Source organism: Podarcis bocagei (genome assembly GCF_964188305.1).
Source record: "Podarcis bocagei genome assembly, chromosome: 12".
NCBI lineage: Eukaryota > Metazoa > Chordata > Lepidosauria > Squamata > Lacertidae > Podarcis > Podarcis bocagei.
Genome location: NC_138137.1, coordinates 42,101,927 through 42,123,703, shown reverse-complemented (window position 1 = coordinate 42,123,703; position 21,777 = coordinate 42,101,927). Strand labels below are relative to the sequence as shown.

Genomic DNA, 21,777 nt, shown 5'->3' with positions numbered 1-21,777 from the left:
CAAATGGTCCGTCTACCCATTCTGTGGCCACGTATCTCACTTTCTCCACATCTCTCAGTTCGCCTCTTGGAAACAGAAGCTACACTAAAGCGGGCACCAGCCAATGTCTCATAATGAAAGGTTATTAATATTAAATGTTTCTGTTCCTGAGAGCTTTATTCTAAACATAAAGGGACATTGAATTATTTTTCTTTCAGTGTTGGTACTGGTGGCAAAAGATATTGCTACTGCTTTACAGAATGGTGGATGCATAAGCAGCACTTCATAACAAACTTTCCTCATGCTTTCAGTAAAGATTTTTCCCCCTGTCCACAGAATGCTCCATCAATTCCTTTTAACTAGACTTCCAGGATTTGACAGCTGAAATGTTGAATGGGTACATCACAAAAACCTAGCCTTAGTCTCCTGTGTATAATTAGTAAACCTCTCCAGTGAGGATGGTCTTCTGAGCTGGCTGTGAAATATTAATTGATCATTTTGTGTGGGGGAGACAAGGGATTATAGAAGTTAAACCACAAATTATTTGGAAAAAGTTTCATCCCCCCCCCCCCAAATGGAGCTAATGAAACACCCAAGATTAACATGAGCAAGATTTCACCACCACTACTGCAGGATACAATTGATATGTCCTTGACCGTCAGAGCTTCCCTTGTTTGTGACCAGGATACCTGAAGGATCACTGCTTCATATATGTGCCTGCCCATGCAGTAAGATCCTAAATTAGACAGTCTTCTCTGGGTTCTCTAGCTGTCTGTCAAATACCTACTGGGCTAAGTTCAAGGTACTGCCAGCCTTCGTCAACAGTACTAAACTGAAAGGGATGTGGGTGGCACTGTGGGTTAAACCACAGAGCCTAGGACTTGCCGATCAGAAGATTGGCGGTTCGAATCCCCGCGACGGGGTGAGCTCCCGTTGCTCGGTCCCTGCTCCTGCCAACCTAGCAGTTCGAAAGCATGTCAAAGTGCGAGTAGATAAATAGGTACCGCTCCGGCGGGAAGGTAAACAGCATTTCCGTGTGCTGCTCTGGTTCGCCAGAAGCGGCTTAGTCATGCTGGCCACATGACCCGGAAGCTGTACGCCGGCTCCCTCGGCCAATAAAGCGAGATGAGCGCCGCAACCCCAGAGTCGGCCACGACTGGACCTAACGGTCAGGGGTCCCTTTACCTTTAAAAAAGTATAGAAAAAAATTATATTAAAAACCCCCAGTACTAAACTGAATGGGGAATGATCTGACTTGGATTAAGGCAACTGCCTATGTTCCTGTGCTTATATTCTGTTTACTTCCATGTTTATTTAGAAGTAAGTTCTCTCACTTATGCTGGAAATTATTTTAAGCTAAATACTTTAGGGTCTTAGCTTTAAACAGGTTTTATTCTGATTGGTGGAGAATCAAACTTCAGGAACTTGAAATTGTAATTTATTCTGAAAATAGAATTTGTTTTTCCGTCTCACTTAAGGAGATTATTGCTTTGTTTTGCAAAGCAGATGCTAGAATTTCATTTCTGTTAAGTCTACAAAGCAACAGAATCTCTAGTTTACAGCTGACATGTGGTATCACGCATACACACAAATCTTTTAAAGGTGTCTGCTGTTCAGAATATCAAGGTTAGATTTAATACTCTGGTATCTGTTCTTTTCAGCTCTCTGCACTTCCTCTTCTGAATCTTCAATAGGCCAAATAATCACCTTCAAGTCTTAATAAACCTTCAAAAGCCTCCAAGGACTTCCATATATCTTTCCAAAAAGGATAAACAAATGCATTCAGCATGTAAATTATGTGTTGCCCAGTTTATATTTAAGTTTTAAGCTTACAAAAAGGTTACAGTCTGTTTAAATCTAATGGAGTTGGGTTCAACTGCTCGCTTTTAAAAGATCGATAATGACCTACAATATTACATATCCAGGGAACAGGCCATCTAGCCAGCTGGTATTGGAACCCTTGATTATTTTAATGACTGAAATCTTCAAACTTCTTTCTTTGTAAGGGATCACATTGTGGAATATTCCTTTTTCAGAACTGGATATGTTAGATCTGCAAAATCTAAGCTCCACTACAAAACATTTTCCCTGGCTCTGTATGTAGTGAGAAAGAGAGGGAGAGAGGATATATATCCCCACTCTGTCAACACCCCCTGGTGTGGACACAAACAGAAACAAATCTGACACTAATGAATAAGTTGATGTGAACAGTTTGGGGAGAAATAATTGTGAAATGCACCAGGAAAACCCCAACAACTTCACTATATTCTGAGACAGAAATGTGAGCACACCTAAAGTTAATGACTGAATAGGCATTCCTACCCCAGGCACCCCCAAATTCGGCCCTCCAGATGTTTTGGAACTACAATTCCCATCATCCCTAGCTAACAGGACCAGTGGTCAGGGATGATGGGAATTGTAGTTCCAAAACATCTGGAGGGCCAAGTTTGGGGATGCCTGGCTTACCCATTCACTTAAATGGAGTCCTGCTCCTCATACACAAGGTCATGTTTCACTTTGTGGAGAATTTCCCCCTCGCTTGGAGCAAATGGGGAGATTCTGACAGGTGCACAGTGGAGTGGAACCATGCATACATTTTGGGGGGACACAAATGCCCCCCAAATGTATGTATGTATGTATGTATGTGCTATTCATCCCAGCTTTATGATAAATAGCTCCTAAAACATAATTGGCAGATGCAAAAATTCGAAATAAGATTTGCAAGATCCAGGAGGATGCAATCAATAAATTCAATCAGCTAAGATCTTGCAGCTGTCTGCCACAACATTTTACCAAAAGTGATGAATAGTTTACAAATGTGGGAGGGAAATAAAAATAATCTGAATTCTGTAACAGAAAACCAGAAGCTTTTCAGCTGCTCTCTATATAATGATGAAAAACAATTCACCATAAAATAGTTAGCTTAGAACCCTAGTTTTAACATGCATAAGCAATATAACACCTGGGACCAGATATTTGACATGACAGCACAGTTCTGCAAGGTGTGTGGCTAAGGCATAAAGCAGTGTTGAAGGCTTATGAGACCAGCGACACAGCATACACACATCATGAAGAATTATGAGCTGAGCTATTCAGGATGCCAAATGTATTTACTGCTAGACCAGACAGGATGGGACATAATGGCTCTAGTTCTAGAACCAGTGGAGACTGATGCATCAGGTCTACTGGAGCCTAGCCCTGCCAAGGAGAATTGCAAATAAAAAGGTAGAAGTTTCCTCTGAAAACTCAAAGCCACCCTCTTTTCTGTGCACCAAACATTCATATCCTTCCATTTGAACTTAGAGAGACTCCTTGAGGCCTTTTGGTCAATCTCCTGTTCTCTGGTAAATCAGTTTGTTTGTTTGTTTTTTTGCGGAGTTCAGTCAACCTAATTGTCTAAAGCAGTCGTATGTCACCTATGGTAGCTGTCCGTGGTACCCGTGTTTCCCCCTTCTCCATTTCCAGTTTAATTCTTTAGTGGCAGTTATACTGGGCGGACACATCATGGAAAAACCAGTCATACATTTGCTGTCAAAGGTTGTGATCTCAGGGCCGAACTAGATGTGGCCTTAATTGCATAAATGCAATTAATTTGCAGATTTTTTTAATGCTATATGGATAGCAGCTGTGGGGAAGCCTAGCTAGGCCTCAGGACCATGGGAAACAGAAATGCAGGTTTAACATTCTCTCCCTATCACAGTTCCAAGAAAAACAACAACACACCACTCTGAAGCTGCATCAAAGCAAGCTTCGCTTGAAATGCAAATAGCAGCTTTAGAGGGGCAATTTTTGTTGGGGCCATGACAGGAAAAGAGTTAAATTCCCCCACTTCTAAGATTCCAAGGCTTCTCCAGCTTCTCTGTAATTACAGTTTACATATCAACCAATTAATTTCCTTCATGCAAATTGATATTGCATTTTGCTTGACCCTCATATAGCCTGCTGTACTGTGTTGAAGAAATAGGTTGAGTAGGTGAACATTTAACTGCTTATCAATTCAAATTAATTCAATTTAATTTGAATTTGATAATTTTTTTCAATTAGAACATTTAACAGCTTACTAACACTGTGATAAAATTCCACATTGCAGTTTACTTCATATACAGCACGTAAGTGGCGTGAAACCTACATTATCCTCGGTGCTGTTAAGATAACAAAGGCAGTCCAGGTAAATGCGTTTTCGACTGAGCAGCCTTATCTGTCCTGATTGTGCTGGGGTTTCTGCTAAGTGTGACTGTGAACGATAATTGCTATCATGTGTTACCTGAGATTACAGGGTTGCTTTCCAACTAATGACACTAGAAGAACCAGGCCGTTGTTAATATTTAATCAAACTCCTGGCTTAACAATTGGATAAATGAGGTGTGTAATTACATAATTATAAAGAGACACATTCGAGATAAGAACTCTGCTGTTCTTAACACTGAAGGTGAAAACTGGACTAGCGAGCCCTTCTCATATCACTAAAAAAACCATCATGGGTCAGGATTTCTCTTATTGTGACGATCCAAGGACCGGGATTTGCATGCTATAAAGAATGCTGTTTCATTTTTTTTAAAAAAAAAACCAAGGGTGGGTGGGGGATCAGACCAGGTGTTTTGTTGATGTAGCATGTTGTGATCCTTGTTGACTGGGGACATTTCAATATCTAGTTGGAAATGTGTTTTTCTCCAATATTCATGCTTTATGTTATCAGTGCAGTGAAAGTTCATCTGTACTCCTTTGGTTTTCCAGCTGCAGATACTCAGGCTAATGAAGGACTGCATTTTCCTGCCTGTATGTTTAAATTAAACATATGCCATTATAGATAGATAGATAGATGATAGATAGATAGATAGATAGATAGATAGATAGATAGATGATAGATAGATATAGATAGAGATAGATAGATAGATAGATAGATAGATAGATAGATAGATGATAGATATTGTCAGGAACAGTGTTGGTTGCTGGGTTAGGGGAAGGCAATACAGGAGTCAGAGATACTATCTGTAATAACATCATTATTTCGTTCTTTAGCAATCTAGGCACTGCATTCCTTTGCAAATTGCTGGGTCCTGGAAAGATCAGGACATGGCATTGCTTAATGTTCTACCATGCGTGGAGAACATCGCATTAAAGAGAACCAACTTAGCAAGTTGAGCATCAAAATTATTGGCCCTGGGGAATCTCCGTTCAGTGGTGTGAACCTTAAATCATTTGTTTGAATAGAAGTTGAAGTACAGTCTCATAGCTCAGAAGTAAGTGGCGGCCCAATATTAGGGTAAGAAAAAGCAATCTAGTAAATAAGGAGGGCCAGTGGCTTAGTGGTAGAGTGCATGCTTTGGATGAAGAAGGGTCTTCCAGGTTCAGTCACCAGCTTTCCCAGTGAAAGAGCCAGTGAATGGAAAGAAACTTGCCTGAGATCCAGGAAAGTTGCTTCCAGTCAGAGGAGACAACGCTAGACCAGATGGGCAAACAAAATTCATATGTTATAAAAGCAATAAAGCAATACTGCCTTTGATTGCTAAGAAGTAACTTGGATGTTAATCAAAAAAGCTGAATGCTAATAAGCAACAAAGGAAGTGGAACTGCCATTTCTGCTATAGTTGAAGCCCACCAATACCCTCAGTGGGGTAATTCTTGCATATTCATTTAAATTTGTATCCTGGCATTCTCTTGTGATGGGATTTGAGTTGGTTCCTATCCAGGTTGTGGGATGTATAGCAAGAGCATTCACGTCCAACATTTCCTGCTTGCTTGGATGGGCACACAGAGGAAGGTGGCTCCAAACAGGGAGGATTTCCTGTCATACCTGTTGAGAGCCACCTCCCCCTGAGTGTGACCAGGTAGATGGGCGTGACCCTAGCTGACCCAAGTAAAAGGGCTGGGCACACAGCCGCCTTCCTATTTTTAGATCTCTCTTTTTGGACTTCTCTTTTGGACTTCTCTGGCTGTTATCCAGCACATGGCTCATCAATAACAAAGGATGTAAGCCCATGTTGTAAGTCTAAGGCTTAGCTCAGACTTCTCTTCTCTGCACTTTAATCTACAAATGTACCTGTAACTACAGGGACGTGGGTGGCACTGTGGGTTAAACCACAGAGCCTAGGGCTTGCTGATCAGAAGGTTGGTGGTTCAAATCCCTGTGATGGGGTGAACTCCTGTTGTTCTGCCAACCTGCTCCTGCCAACCTAGCAGTTTGAAAGCACATCAAAGTGCAAGTAGATAAATAGGTACTGCTCCGGTGGGAAGGTAAACAGCATTTCCGTGCGCTGCTCTGGTTCACCAGAAGCGGTTTAGTCATGCTGGCCACATGACCCGGAAGCTGTACGCCGGCTCCCTCAGCCAATAAAATGAGATGAGCGCCACAACCCCAGAGTTGTCTGTGCCTGGACCTAATGGTCAGGGGTCCCTTTACCTTTACCTGTAACTACAACTAAAGCCTTCCTTTAGTTGCTACTGAATGTGAGTAAACTGTGTTATTATTTAAAGAGGAAAATAAAGGGGAAATTACCAGGAAGAATCCAGTCTGCACAAAGGGCTTCCTGGATTGCTTAATTAACAGACTGAAACCAGTCATCAACAGCTTCAGTATTTGCTGCAAGGAATGTGCTCTGCTATGTATGCTTACTAGTGTGAGTGAGGAGGGATCATATCTAATTACCAGTAATATATCCTCTCCTACCTTCCTAAACATTCCTACACAGGCACTGAGCCAGACCCAGACTCCCATAAGCTAAGCTTCAGCAAAGTTATATTTTGAATGGTTAGTTGGTGTCCATCTGTCTTGGGAGACAATGGAGCGCACCTTTGGGGTGAGGTCAGTCTGTTGGAAGGTTGCAGTACCTGCTGTGGCTGTAGAGACCAATGCAGGAGAGACATGTTTTCTTGCAGCTGGGACAGATGAAGGTGTCCAGTTGTGCTGTTGCACATGCACCATGGTGTTTCTTCTGTCTATGCTCCTCCCAGGAGTCATTCCTCCTCTGGTCACTGCTTTGGATACATGACGTGACTGCTTGTCTCCAGACACTATGGTTGTCTGCAAGAGAATCCCACGTGGAAGAATCCCACTGTCACTACAAAATACCCATTGCTCAGAATTTTCCCATCCAAACACAAACAACAGGCAGAACACCTACATACACCCCTCCTAAAAACACAGGCCAAAGGAGAAAAAACAGGCAACAACAACAAAATGGGAGGGCAGATGGCCTTGGCCGACAAAAAGCAAGTGTACCATGGTACCCTCACTTGAGGACCCCCAAACAAGGATTTAAGCATTATTTTAGTGCTTCTCAGAGATGTGGATGTGATGGTAACATCAGCCATGTGGGTTGGGTGTCCTTTGTGCATTTTGCTGTCTGTTACTCCAATTTTATTTCTTTTGTTCTGAAAACAAAAAAGGAAGGGGGGGCTTGTGTCTGAATTGCACAAGTTGGATCCCTTTCCCCTATCCTTCTTTGGTAGGTGTCTGTTCTGTACTTCTGCCTCACCTGACCACAGAATATTTATGGCATGAGTGCATAAAATATGCTTTTAATTTAAAAGTGCTGTTTCCCCCACTGAAGATGCAACAGTGTGTGTTCCAACAGGTCAGAGTCCACATGCTGCTTCATTAATCCCCATCCAGGGTTGCACATTATTTGTAGCAATTTAGTCAGCGGAGGTCAATTAGAACTTATGCTATATAGAAAACCTTGCATAATTTATACCACCCGTGAGAAACAGACTGCTTTCTTGTGGAAAAATGCACAAATGTGGAAGATGCAAAGCTTCCTGCAGTGTTTCAGGCTGAAGCTGAATCCTGGCTAAGCAAAGGTGCTTTGGATTAATGGGCCTCTGAATCAGGGAGGCAGCCTGAATGCAGTTGCACTCCCCCTGAAGAACTAGATCTTTAATCTGGGGGGACTCCTAGGTTTTCCCTTATCAAGGTTTCCCCTTATCAAGGTTTCCCCTTATCCAGTAGCATAGAAAGCCCATTTCCAGATCTTGCTAGTTGTGGCTAGGGATAGCTAGGCACAGTGATCCATACTCTGGTTTAGACTACTTCATTGGGCTCTAGGTAGGGCCGCCCTTGAAGACAGTTTGGAGATTTCAGCTGGTGGGAAATGGAGTTGCTTTTTCTCGATCTGACAGTGAGAGACCCTATATCACCAGTATGCAAAGATCTGTATCGGCTCTGAGCCTGAGTCATGGTTTTGGTTCTGACTTATGAAGCCCTGAACATCTTAAGGGCTCATTACCTGAAGGAGTGCCTCTCCCCATACCATCTTGCCTGTGATGTGAGACCTTCCGACGCTTCATCACTGAGTGAAACGCAGGGGCCTGTGACTCACTAAAAGGCCTTTTCAGCAATAGCCCCCCTATTATGGAATGCACCCCCTCCCCACCAGAGGTCCAGGTGCATAGTTTTGGGCACTAGCTAAATACTTGTCTTTTTCAGCAGGGCTTTGAATGCTGAGCTCTGGCCTGTATAGTAATATGTTCCCAAATAGATGAAGTTTATTTACTGTGTTGAATTGCTTGATTTTGTTTTGTTTTTACTTATTTTTTCATTGCTGTAAACTGCCCTTGGGCCTTTTGACAAAGGGGGCAGGATATAAGTTTAAAAAAGAAAACAAAACAAAAATATAGCACAAAGATGACAAAAAAAAAGACGATAAAATAATTTGATTTAGTCCAAAGGAACAGTAAAGGATTTACAGCATGCTAGAACATTGAGAGACACAGATTAAAATCCCTTTTTACTTTCCAAGCCTGCTGGGTGGTCTATCGCTCAGCCTAACCTTCCTCTTACAGGTGGTGCCAAGCAAGGATCTTAAAGCACTTTGGGTCATTTGGAATGTACCTTAGAAATTATTCATAATAATTTTTAAATGCATCCTAGCCATCCATGCTTAGCATGCTCTTTGCTTCCCATGTTCATTGTAAATACAGGTGATTAGAGTGTCTGCTGAGAATAAATAAGTTGTCGGTTTTGCTTAAAGAAAAATAGGTGCTTTCCAGGAGATGTCCTGGCTGACGTTTGGAATATGAAATTGACCTGAGTGATGAACACAAATGAACTTACCGTAGGTGCCCCTCACTCACTAAACCAGGGGTGGGGAACCTCTGGCTCAGGGCTCACATGCGACCCCCAGGCCTTTCTCTTTGCCCCTTAGGTCTTCGTCTGTCCTTTGACACTTGAGATGTATGTTTTTAGGGCATGATTGCAAGTTGTTTTATACTGTTTCTTGTATTGTGTTCTAGTTGTTGGGACTTTAGGATGAAGGACGTAATAAATTCGTCCTCCAGTTGCTCCTGTGGTGGCCATTGCAGGACTAGACCATTGCATCCATTCACTAAGATGGTTGGGCAATTGCTCCTTCAGACATTGCATTTTGAATGCATTCCCATTAAATGTTTAATACGTGCATTCAACTAACACATGTTTCCAGTCACAAAAGGTGTGTGGTCCAGAAAGCTCTGATTGGCTATGGCTTCCTGTTTTGTGTAGGAGCATGTAATGTATGCAACGCCCCTAAGTGGTTTAGGATTGCAATCTTCTAATCTCCCTCTCTGTGTTCCTTCCCAAGTGCAGACCTGCGCTTGCCTCACTTGGCAGCACAGAGGCAAATGTTTGCCAGACATCTGTTGCACATTCAACTGCAGTCGGATTTCTAATCTACAAGTTAGTTCTTCCAGGTCCCTTTTGTCATAAATTATATACCTCATCCCCTCTTCAATTTAGTAAGTCCTCAAAGAAGGATCACATCTGAATAAACTTCACTTCAAAGCTAATGATTTAGCCCTGCTTATTAAAATGTAGATCTGTTAAGAGGATGTTCCTAATCAGGTGGAGTAATGAAGGAGTCTTTTATAGGCTTGATGGCATTGAAGTCTGGATTTTTGCAATGTTCCATTTTCTGGTCAACAAAAATGACAGGCAATTAAAGCCAAAGAACTTGTATGCCTGAAGAGTGAGCGAAAATGAGAGATGAACCGGTGTCTGGCCAGAGATTAAAATGAAAAGCAGGACTTTATTTAACTATAAACTGACAGGTGAAACAGCCCAGGAGGAAGCGCTAGGAGTGATTTGGGGACACAGTTCTTGAATTGCAAATTTTAATTTCCCTCCGTGCTAGAATGGGAATAGGAGTTACGCAATAGTCCCTTAATATCCCTCCCAGCTGTGGAGAACAATCACATCTGGCAGAGAACATCGCAGTGGAATTATATTACGGCTGCTCGGTTACTAAATGCTAAACTGCAAATATATGTTCAACTAACTTAACTGGAGAAGAGGAATAGATCTAATGTGTCATGTGGAAATGAACTAGCTGGAGAGGAGAATGAGGGAGGAAAAGAGTCAATTACTGAGATAAAAGAGAGAGAACTTTTACAATTGTCTTGCCTTAAGAGCCTCAACTTACTTGAAGCGAACAGAGTTAAAGTTAATATCCATGGATTGCTGCTGCATGATTAGATATGGGGAAGGACTGTAGCTCAATGGCGGAGTGCTTGCTTTGCATGCAGAAGGTACACCCATGCCTCTACACAGGGCTGGTCAAAGACTCCTTGTCTGAAACCTTGGAGAGCCAGTTGATAAGTGATGCTGTTTCCAACAGTAGTCAACCAAAGCCTCTGCTAAGCCAGTAAGCTAGGCGAGAAGATAGCAGCACTCTCCCATTATTTATACCCCACATTTAATATTTATTGAGGTTGAATCCTGACAAGACAGAAGTACTGTTTTGGGGGGATAGGGGGTGGGCTGGTGTGGAGGACTCCCTGGTCCTGAATGGGGTAACTGTGCCCCTGAAGGACCAGGTGTGCAGCCTGGGAGTCATTTTGGACTCACACCTGTCCATGGAGACACAGGTCAATTCTGTGTCCAGGGCAGCTGTCTACCAACTCCATCTGGTACGCAGGCTGAGACCCTAACTGCCCGTGGATTGTCTTGCCAGAGTGGTGCATGCTCTGGTTATCTCCTGCTTGGACTACTGCAATGAGCTCTACGTGGGGCTACCTTTGAAGGTGACCCGGAAACCACAACTAATCCAGAATGTGGCAGCTAGACTGGTGACTGGGAGCAGCCGCCGAGACCACATAACACCGGTCTTGAAAGACCTACATTGGCTCCCAGTATGTTTCCGGGCACAATTCAAAGTGTTGGTGCTGACCTTTAAAGCCCTAAATGGCCTCTGCCCAGTATTCCTGAAGGAGCGTCTCCACCCCCATCATTCAACCCGGACACTGAGGTCCAGCACCGAGGGCCTTCTGGCGGTTCCCTCACTGTGAGAAGTGAGGTTACAGGGAACCAGGCAGAGGGCCTTCTCAGCACTGGTGCCCGCCTTGTGGAATGCCCTCCCATTAGATGTCAAAGAATTAAACAACTACCGTATTTTTCGCTCTATAACACGCACCCGACCATAACATGCACGTAGTTTTTAGAGGAGGAAAACCCGTAGGCATGTCACCCGTAGGCATTCCCTCCATAACACGCACAGACATTTCCCCTTACTTTTTAGGAGGAAAAAAGTGAGTGTTATGGTGCAAAAAATACGGTACCTCATGTTCAGAAGACATCTGAAGACAGCCCTGTTTAGGGAAGTTTTTAATGACTGATGTTTTAATGTATTTTTAATATTTTGTTGGAAGCCGCTCAGAGTGGCTGGGGAAACCCAGCCAGATGGCTGGAGTATAAATAAATCATCATCATCATCATCTATAGATATACTGCTCTTGAGCATGGGGTTTCATTAAGCTATCATGGCTCACTAGCATGAAGAGACGAAGTCTCAATGACTGGCTGTCATCCAGTTTAACATCCATTTTAGCCAGTGGCTTTCACAGCTTGTGGCAGCAAATTTCATGTTAGTAACCTGGGAAGTTCTGGAGGCCCATGGCTTTTTTTCAGAAGACATACTATATGTTTGGAACAAAGCATTACAGTCAGTAAATGGTTGTGGCATACTGCCCTGGTTTCTTCTCATTTTGAGAGCGAGACCTAGTGTTAGTCAGTTGACAGTAGTGAGTAATAGGCCACAGCTGGGAGATTTCAAGACAGTTGTGCTAGCCAGTTTGAAGGTAACCATTTTTAAAGCTGGGGAGCACGCCAAGAGAAGGCTGGTCATGTGAGCTTGGCAAGGCCCTGGGAACACTCATGAAGAACCAGAAGTTGGACAAAACTTTCCTCAGTCGGTCTTCTAGGGATGGATGTTAAGAAATAGGTTGATGAATTGTCTTGAAATGACTGAAGTAATCGTTCTAGCTGTGACTTCAGTTTAACAAAAAACTCCGTTACCTTCAAACTCTTCCTTTTTAAAAAAACAATATACTAATGATTATTTGAAAAGTGTCAAAAGAAGGCCACACGCAGGATGCATGAACAACAACAGCTTTAATACAAAACGGTTTATGGAGAGAACACTGTGCAGCAGGTTGCTGCTTGCAACAGAGGCCACATCTGCACTATACATTTAAAGCAGTATTATATCATGGCTTCCCCCAAAGGATCATGGGAGCTGTAGTTTCTCAAGGGTGCTGAGAATTATTAGGACACCTTTATTCTCCTCACAGAGCTACAATTTCTAGAGTGGCTGAAGAATCAACCCCTCTTTCCAGGTGAATGGAGAAGAAAGTGTCTGTGTTTTTGTTTAAAAAAGATCAACAATTTTGGGGTGCCCTGGTTTTTACTTTTCGATACATCCCCATTGCTGGTGCCTCCCACATCTATTTTCAAATGCACAAACTGCAGGGTTACACAGAATCAATCTGCAATGAGTTTTTATTTTTGGAATGAAGCCAGTCTCTCAAGAAGTACATCTCAGGGACAAGCAATATGCAGAGATGAAGATTGTGTGTGAAATATGTAGAAAATGCAAGTGGCCAAAGTCCATTGGTTCTGGAATAAAATATGTAAAGCGGGTCTGTTACTACTCACTTCCTTGGCACAGACAAAGTTTGTGTACAGAAAGTGAAGGAAGAGGGAAAGGTGTACAGTGGCAAGGGACTTCCAGGGCTCATCGGCATTAAATTCCATTGCCAGTTATGTGATTCAAAAAAGACTGTAAGCAACATATGGACAGTTACATAAAATGCAAAGCCTACTGAGAAAAGAGAGGCTGCAGTTCTGACAATGGCCTTTTCTAAACTGCATATTCTGAAACAAAGCTGCTATTTCATGGTATTTCAGACTGAGGAGTTAATCGTGCCAGAGTTCAGGCAGCCAGAAATCTGTCAGACTCAATCCCAGTGCAACCCAACATTCTTTCCAATCCCCTTACTTTGTATTGTTCCGGAATTTTCCAGCAAAGCACAAGTCAACTAGCTGGGTCTTAAAACGGAGCAGTTCATCTTAACTGCAGCTGACATTTGCATTCTGAAGAGGAATCCTGCTTTCACGCTCTGTTATCCTCCATTTGGTTGAAAGGGCCTGCACTGTGCTCTTCCAAAATAAATTCTAAAAGTTACCGAATCAAGTGCAATAAATGTAAAATGAACATATGGAAACACTTAAGGTATATTGACATGAGGAGAAAAGCGCTGAGTCGTTTCTCTGGGTTCAGCTTCAGATGGCCGCGTGGTGAGAGGAGGATACGCTTTTATCAGCTTTAGACTGGTGGTCCCCTTTAGAATTGTGAACTGTTGTAACGTTTCTTATCAATCAATCCAGAAAACATTTCCTTCTGACTTGGGGGTGGGTGGGGGTGGGGCTTGGTGGGATGGTAGGAAAATCACTTTTGATTCCTTTAAAAGCAGCAACAGTGGAACAATCTCATTTTGACAGACCCTTGTCATTCAGACAACTCAGCAATTTCACTCTGAGATACTCAGCAATTTCACTCTGAGATCTGAGATACCTCAGATCAGGCATGAGTAGCTGGTGGCAAGACAGATCCTGGAGCTCCAATGGGTCTTTTATTGATCGCCAACCCAGCGGAGGTGTGGATAAAAAGAATATTAGGGCACTGTTCTGAAATTGCTGGGAACTATGGGCGGTGTGTGTGCTCTTGTCCTGCTCGTGGGTTTCCCACAGGCATCTGGGTGACCAATGTGAGAACAGGAAGCTGGACTAGATGGGTCACTGGCCTGATCCAGCAGGCTCTTCTTGTGTTCTTATTTAAAGCAGGGCTTGTGACCCTCTGACCCGCCAGAGGTTTTTGTACTACATCACTGACAACTGACCATACTCACTGGGGCTGATGGAGTTGAAGTTCAACAACACCTGCAGGACTGCAGGTTCACCAGTCCTAATTTAAAAGAAAAATGTACTATTCATAGCATTTAAGCATTTTCCTGGCTGAGGATCCTGCAAGAATGAATCTTAAATTTGGAGTCGTTTTATTTCACGCATCTTCTGTATCTCAGCAATTTCAAACTCCCTGCTTTCTTTTAGTACAAAATTGTAAGAAGTGCTTTAAGAAACCCACTGTGTTCTCCTTTTTTCCAGAGGAAATACTTTGGGGAGACTAATGTTGCTTATTTGATTGTACCTCCACGCATCTTAAAAATGAATTTTGATGTGTTTTCTGTGTTAGACCTTTGTTACAACAACAACAACCCTCAGAAAAGGCTGCGGGTAATTAAGTTCCAGTCTACAAATTCAACCTCTAGGTGGGATCAGATCAGTTTGTATCAGAATCCACAAATGCTGGATTCCACAAGTGTCCATAGTCTGGGATTTAAAGAATCATAGAGTTGGAAGGTTCAGCACTAACCTGCAATAGTTTGCACACTGGATCTCCAAAACACAACACCTAATTGGAACGCATGGCTATCTGTGTGACAGCTGTTTCTTAGTGGGGTTCAGAAGGGGCTCCTGGCTGTTGTGTCTTATGATCCTTATCCCAATGGTTTTTCTACTTCAAAACTGTGTAGGAGGGAAACGGAAACCTGGTGGGATACAGAGCAGGTTGAGCTATGCTGAAAGCTCAGTAAAAACCCTTGTTTGAGGCGATTAATTTGGTGACCTCTGGCCATAAGCAGACCTCCAATTTGCAAAGCAGAGGACTGAATGGAGGGGTGGGATGGAAGCAATCTATTCATGAGAGAATGGTTGAATAGAAAACGTTTTGCTCTCGTCTCTCCACCCATACTGCTTGCTTGTAGAATAAACAGGATTATTACTTGCATTCGTATCTGAAATCAAGCATTTGCTTCTGGTCCAATAAAAATAGATGTAGGCCTTAGCACTGTCCCATCTCCACCCCTACTCTGCTGCTACTTTATCTATTAGAAAGGTACTTGACAAAGCATTGTAAAGATAATACTGAAATCAGACAGTGGCATTTCCTTATGGGTTCTGGTCTCAGAAGTTGCAATATGCTTGTGATGTGAAATAGATAGGAGGATGCTCAGGGGTTGCAGCATCCTCTGCTTGAATTGCCCTATAAAAATCTCTTTGCAAATGATAATCTACCATCTATAGTTATAAGCCTTTAAGCTGCTTATTCTGTTTTTGTGGGCTGGTGTTGTTTTCTTTAGCCTAAATATGCAACCAACTGGCAACAAATTCGCACCAAGGAGTCGTGTAATAAAATCTCAAATTAACTCCACAGGAATAAATCTTAAAAGGCCAGAGAGGATCCTGACATTTGTTTCAGATAGTAAAACCATAAAGCTTGTTCGCTTGCAAACCAACAGTCTTGTTTTCAGCAAAGCCTTTGGCGTCTTTAAACTGGCAACATAAGAAATGGCTTCAAAACTATGTTTGGCTATTGATGAAAATGATGAGAGTGACATTTTCACATTTTGCTTTCATTGTTGCATTATTATAGTTCATAACTCTTATGTATTTATATATGGCATTTCTGTGCCACCCCATAACATAAAGTTCTCTGGATGGCTTACAATAAATAAGTTTTTTTAAAAAAAGAAAAGAAATGCAAACTAAAGCATAAAACCAATTAAGAGAAAATGGACGTGGGTGGCACTGTGGGTTAGGTGGTTTGAATCCCCGCGATGGGGTGAGCTCCCATTGCTCGGTCCCTGCTCCTGCCAACCTAGCAGTTCGAAAGCACGTCAAAGTGCAAGTAGATAAATAGGTACCGCTCCAGTGGGAAGGTAAACAGCGTTTCCGTGCGCTGCTCTGGTTCGCCAGAAGTGGCTTAGTCCTGCTGGCCACATGACCCGGAAGCTGTACGCCGGCTCCCTCGGCCAATAAAGCGAGATGAGCGCCGCAACCCCAGAGTCGGCCACGACTGGACCTAATGGTCAGGGGTCCCTTTACCTTTAATTAAGAAAAAGGGGGGTGACATGAATGCAACAAGTGGCCCAGATTTCCTAAGTTGTTCACAAGCCTGGGTGAACACAGAAGTCTTCACCTGGCATTGTAATGCCTACACAGATGGCACTAGGCGAGATTCCCTTACTTCACAACTTAGGTGCCACTACTGAAAAGGCGAGGGGATCCAGAGCAGGATCTCGAAAGGGACTCTTAAGGTTGGAGTAATGGGGGGAGTCAGTCTTTCAGGTAGTCTGGCCAAAGCTATTCAAGGTTTAAGGTTTAAAATCAGCCCTTTAACCCAGAAATGGACTGGAGTCACTTGATGACCTGTTGATTGAGTGTGCATACTGATTGGTTTGCACAAGGTTTGTAAGGAGGTTTTATAATGCCGGATAGTTGCTTCTAGCTTGTGTTGGACGGAGGACAGAGAGAAATGTGTGAGCAAATTTGTTGCTCCAGATACTTCCTTTTTCTGACACTACCCAGTACTGCCGTGTGGTTCCTGCAGAAGGTGGAGAAAGATTCCCCACCCCTGTTATAAATACATAAGATGCACAAACCAAGGGGTAAGGAGCAGCAATAGATATTGTCATTTCAACAACATTATAAAAGTAAATCATAATTGGTGAGACATGCCAGTAAATGTACCATTCAGATCTCATACCTGGCAAAGAGAGCATTGGATTTAATGTGTCTTGTTCCCAGTTAAGGGAGCACACCACTGTAACCTTAATATTTTGTCATTTTGTAAACATTAGGAGAGAAATAAGATTTGAACTCATGTAGATATAAACATGTCTATCTTGGATTATTGATTGTAAAACTTCCTCTTCTAGTTAATCTGAAATTAGTGTGGGATAAACATATAGCTTTATAAATGGAAGGACTGTTTTTATAGGCTTACATTTATATAGTGGAGCTGAAATTCACCTGGACACAGTCCAGCTAGAGCCAAACCCTTTTTTACGCTCCGTTGAATTCAGCAGGAGGCATTTAGTGCATGCTTAATTTTCCATTAAAATCAAAAAGATTTACTGTGCAACTTTACCCAGAAGTAAGCCCATTTAATGTGCTTGCTCTCAGGTAAATGTGCCTAGGCTTGCAGCTGTTAAGTGTGCTTAGCTTTGCTGGGTCATGCTTATTATTAATTTTTTTAAAACCCAGTGCATGATTTGTGAAAGTAGCAAATGGAGACTAAAGAGATGGAGCCCTGGTGTCACATGACACACCACCATCCACATATGGCAAGTGCAGATTAAAGCTGAGACAGACAGCTACAAGTGGGAATTAAGTGCAGTGCTAACACAGACTCTGTAACAGGTTCTTAGCAGCAGGAAAGACTTATGTCAAACCTCTAATGGACAAGGATGTTAATGGAAACAAAACACTGTAACAATGTTGATTTATTGGGTCAGGCACATCAAGACTTTAATAAGCGAATCTTTGACACAATCCCGTATAATGGCTATCTGGGCCTCTTCCAATGTATCATGTCACTCTGGTTTGGCCTGCTTTCACAGTTATTGTGGCTGTGATCCAGTGCTTGATGCTTGTTTTTCAAAACAAAGATGTGGGGTGTATGTGTGTGTGCGCGCGCCTGCTAGTGTTCATTTCTTGATGTTGAACTCTGATTTGGTGGACTGGCTGCTGAATTTACAATTCAAGTTTCCCAGCAATGTGTGGGGCTTTAGCAGCAGAGTTGTCTTCCAAAATACTCCTGTGGGAAAGCAGTGCTTTGAAAGGATTCAGGAGTAGTAGTAGTAGTAGTAATTGTGCCCCACCCATCTGACTGGGTTGCCCCAGCCTACTACTCTGTAAATACATGCATACAAGTCATAAATGAAAAGTAAAAAACTGTTGCCTCCGTAGGTGATATTCTTACATAAACCAAAAACCCCTTTAAAGCCTATTGTTTGATATCATGGTGGGAGGGACATATTGGTGATCACCAGGCCCCTCATAAATAACAGCATAGTTTTCTAGTATCCTATTTAATGAAATTGATTTTTTTTTAGCTTTCTTGGAAGCAAAGTCCTCAATCAAATCACTGTAATCCAAACTTCTCCCAATTTTATGTTCATCTGAAATCAGTGCTAATCCTACTAAGCCTTCTTGCAACATAGAAGACAGGGTTTTTTTTGTTTTTTGTTCATCAGGTTCAGCTTTGAAAATGACCCCTCCCCAGATGCAACAGTTACAGGTACAGTGGGAATAATGTCATGTACTACACATAAATTGGGGGTAAATATCTTGAATATTACACTTACGAATAAACTGAAGGGCTAGCAAAGCTCTGCATTTTCCTTGAGGTTGATAAGCTAAACAAGAAACAAAAAAAGATTGATCTCGCTTTCTTTTGTTGCAGTTTCATTTTTATGACAACCCACCCCCCAGTTCCTTGTAGAACTAAATTTCTCTAAAAATTGCCCTAAAAAGAGAACTGCAACAAAAGTACAGTGGTACCTCAGGTTACATGCGCTTCAGGTTACAGACTCCGCTAACCCAGAAATTCATTCCGGAGGAATTTCGTTTCGAAATTCATAACCTCGGGTTAAGAACTTTGCTTCAGGGTGAGAAGAGAAATCATGTGGTGGGGGTGTGGCAGCAGTGGGAGGCCCCATTAGCTAAAGTGGTGCTTCAGGTTAAGAACAGTTTCAGGTTAAGAACGGACCTCTGGAACGAATTAAGTATGTAACCAGAGGGACCACTGTAAGGGTAAATGTATCATAATACATTAATTATTATCAGTCTGCAAGTGAGGCAGTGGATGTGCTGGACCGTTGTCTTGCCTTGGTAATGCATGGGATGAGAGCCAACAAACTGAAGCTCAGTCCAGATACGACTGAGGCACTGTTAGTGGGCAGTTCCCTAGACCGGATGGAAGAGAAGTTGCCTGCTCTTGATGGGGTTATGCTCCCTCTGAAGAAGCAGGTACATAGCTTGGGGGCACTTCTGCATCCTTTGCTGTTACTTGAGGCTCATGTGAGTGGCACGGAATGCCTTCCATCTGCTTTGGCTGGTGGCCCAGCTGTGCCCCCATCTGGACAGGGATAGTCTATGTCTTCTGTCTTCTATGGTCTGGTAAGGTCAGGGCTAGATTACTGCAATACGTTATGCATGGGGCTGCCTATGAAGACAGTTCAGAAAATTCAGCTGGTACAGAATTTGGTGGCCAGGTTGCTCACCAGACCAAGATGGTTTGAACATATTACACCAATCCTAGCCTGACTGCACTGGCTTCCAGTTAGCTTCCGGGCCCAATTCAAAGTGCTGGTTTTGACCTATAAAGCCTTAAATGGCTCAGGATCACAGTACCTCAAGGTCCGCCTCTCTCCATATGAACCTACCGAGACTCTGAGATCATCATCTGAAGCCCTTCTTCACATGCCTGTATGAGAGTTCTGGAGGGCAGCAACATGAGAATGGGCCTTTTCTGCTGTGACTCCCTGCCTGTGGAATGCTCTCCCCAGGGAGGTTTGACTGGTGCCTTCATTATACATCTTTAGGCACCAGGAGAAAAGTGAAGAGGAATTAAAGAACCTTTTAATGAGGGTGAAAGAGGAGAGCGCAAAACATGGTCTGAAGCTCAACATCAAAAACACTAAGATCATGGCCACTGGTCCCATCACCTCCTGGCAAATAGAAGGGGAAGAAATGGAGGCAGTGAGAGATTTTACTTCTTGGGTTCCATGATCACTGCAGATGGTGACAGCAGTCACAAAATTAAAAGATGCCTGCTTCTTGGGAAAAGCAATGACAAACCTAGACAGCATATTAAAAAGCAGAGACATCACCTTGCCAACAAAGGTCTGTATAGTTAAAGCTATGGTTTTCCCGGTAGTGATGTATGGAAGTGAGAGCTGGGCCATAAAGAAGGCTGATTGCTGAAGAATTGATGCTTTTGAATTATGGTGCTGGAGGAGACTCTTGAGAGTCCCATGGACTGCAAGAAGATCAAACCTATCCATTCTGAAGGAAATCAGCCTGAGTGCTCACTGGAAGGACAGATCCTGAAGCTGAGGCTCCAATCCTTTGGCCACCTCATGAGAAGAGAAGACGCCCTGGGAAAGACCCTGATGTTGGGAAAGATGGAGGGCACAAGGAGAAGGGGACGACAGAGGACGAGATGGTTGAACAGAGTTTGACCAAACTGCGGGAGGCAGTGGAAGACAGGAGTGCCTGGTGTGCTCTGGTCCATGGGGTCATGAAGAGTCAGACACAACTAAACGACTAAATAACAACAACCCTTTAAAATGTGTGTGGGGGGGAGGGGTGTTATTGGTTTTGGGGGGTTGCTCTTGTTTTTATTGTGTCTTTCGTGTTTTTATCTTGTATATTTATGTTGTGAAGTGCCCTGAGATCTATGGATGAATGGCAATATAATAAATAAAATAAAATAAATCATCATCATCATCATCTCTGTTGAATCAGTATCTCCCTCGAGCTGCTAAGACATATAGCTGGAGCCTTTTTCAAGGTCATCATCTCCCATAGTATCCAAAGACTGAACATCAAATATGAATCCATACTTCTCATTAAACTGCACCATTTGATTAAATCTGTCATCTAGGTGAGCAATTGTTTCATCCACTATAACATTGGAGAACTTTATGCAAAATTTGACTTTTGGATCAAGAATGGGGTCATTTCACCTTTCTTACATGCTGCACTGGGAATGCCGCCTCAATGGAATCATCAAATGTTGCAGCAATTTTTTTCAGAAGCTTCTACTGCCTTTTGAAACCCATGGTCTCAATACTCAGTTCATATAATCATGAATACCTTTCAACAGTGTCAATGCAACATCTTGCTACGTATCTCAATTTTGCATCCCCTTGCTTACTCACTTGTGACAGGATGCCATACCAGATAACTGTACTAAGAAGACATGTGAAAGACTGAAGCTCAGACAAAAGACCGTTGGCTTCAGCGCAAGTTACACTGTCAAGGGCAGGGGCTTTCAATAATTTAATAATGGCTTTATAAATTTGAGAAGCCTTGAAGCAAACGACTTCTACACCAGTAATGCAACTCTCCCAATGAGTTTCAGGTGGCATTTTCAAAGCACATCTTAGAAATGATGTCAGTATTTTCCATCTTTTGTGGAGGATGCAGAGACACGATAAATTCTGTGTAAATTTTAAAAAAGAAGAGAGTTGAAGCTATATTGCCTCACCTAGAACTATGTTTGAGCTGTTACATCCAAGGGGAATGTAAATAGTGTTAGGGTTGAGACATAACAGTCTCCTTTGTATTCTAATATATTTTTTCTTTCATATTGGCACCATTATCATATCCTTGACCTCTGCAGTTACCTAAGTTTCTCAAGAAGTGACTCTGTCAACCCAACTCCACTAGGGAATTTGCATTTATGTATTCTATGAATCTTCTGATGCAGGTTCACTCTCTCCAACATTAGCAACTCTTAAAAATGTGATTTGTTCCTGATGACATATACCTGGTGTACAATCAAGGATGATAGAAGAGTATTTTGTTACTTTAAGTTTCAGATGTTCTTCAGCATATGATTTGAGATCAGTTCAATTAATTTGCTTTGTATGTTTTTTTCTTAGAGGGCAGGCATTTCCTTACATTTGGTTATATCTGGC

At 42.5% G+C, this 21,777-nt stretch overlaps 1 long non-coding RNA gene across 1 annotated transcript in view; it reads left to right on the top strand.

Moving 5' to 3' along the window:
• Window positions 1-21,777, top strand: part of LOC308569895 — a 40,854-nt gene that overhangs the window by 9,724 nt on the left and 9,353 nt on the right. Inside the window, exons 2-3 of the long non-coding RNA XR_014000914.1 lie at window positions 4,070-4,147; window positions 18,325-18,368. This is a non-coding gene — a long non-coding RNA (uncharacterized lncRNA). The remainder of the gene's footprint in view (window positions 1-4,069; window positions 4,148-18,324; window positions 18,369-21,777) is intronic.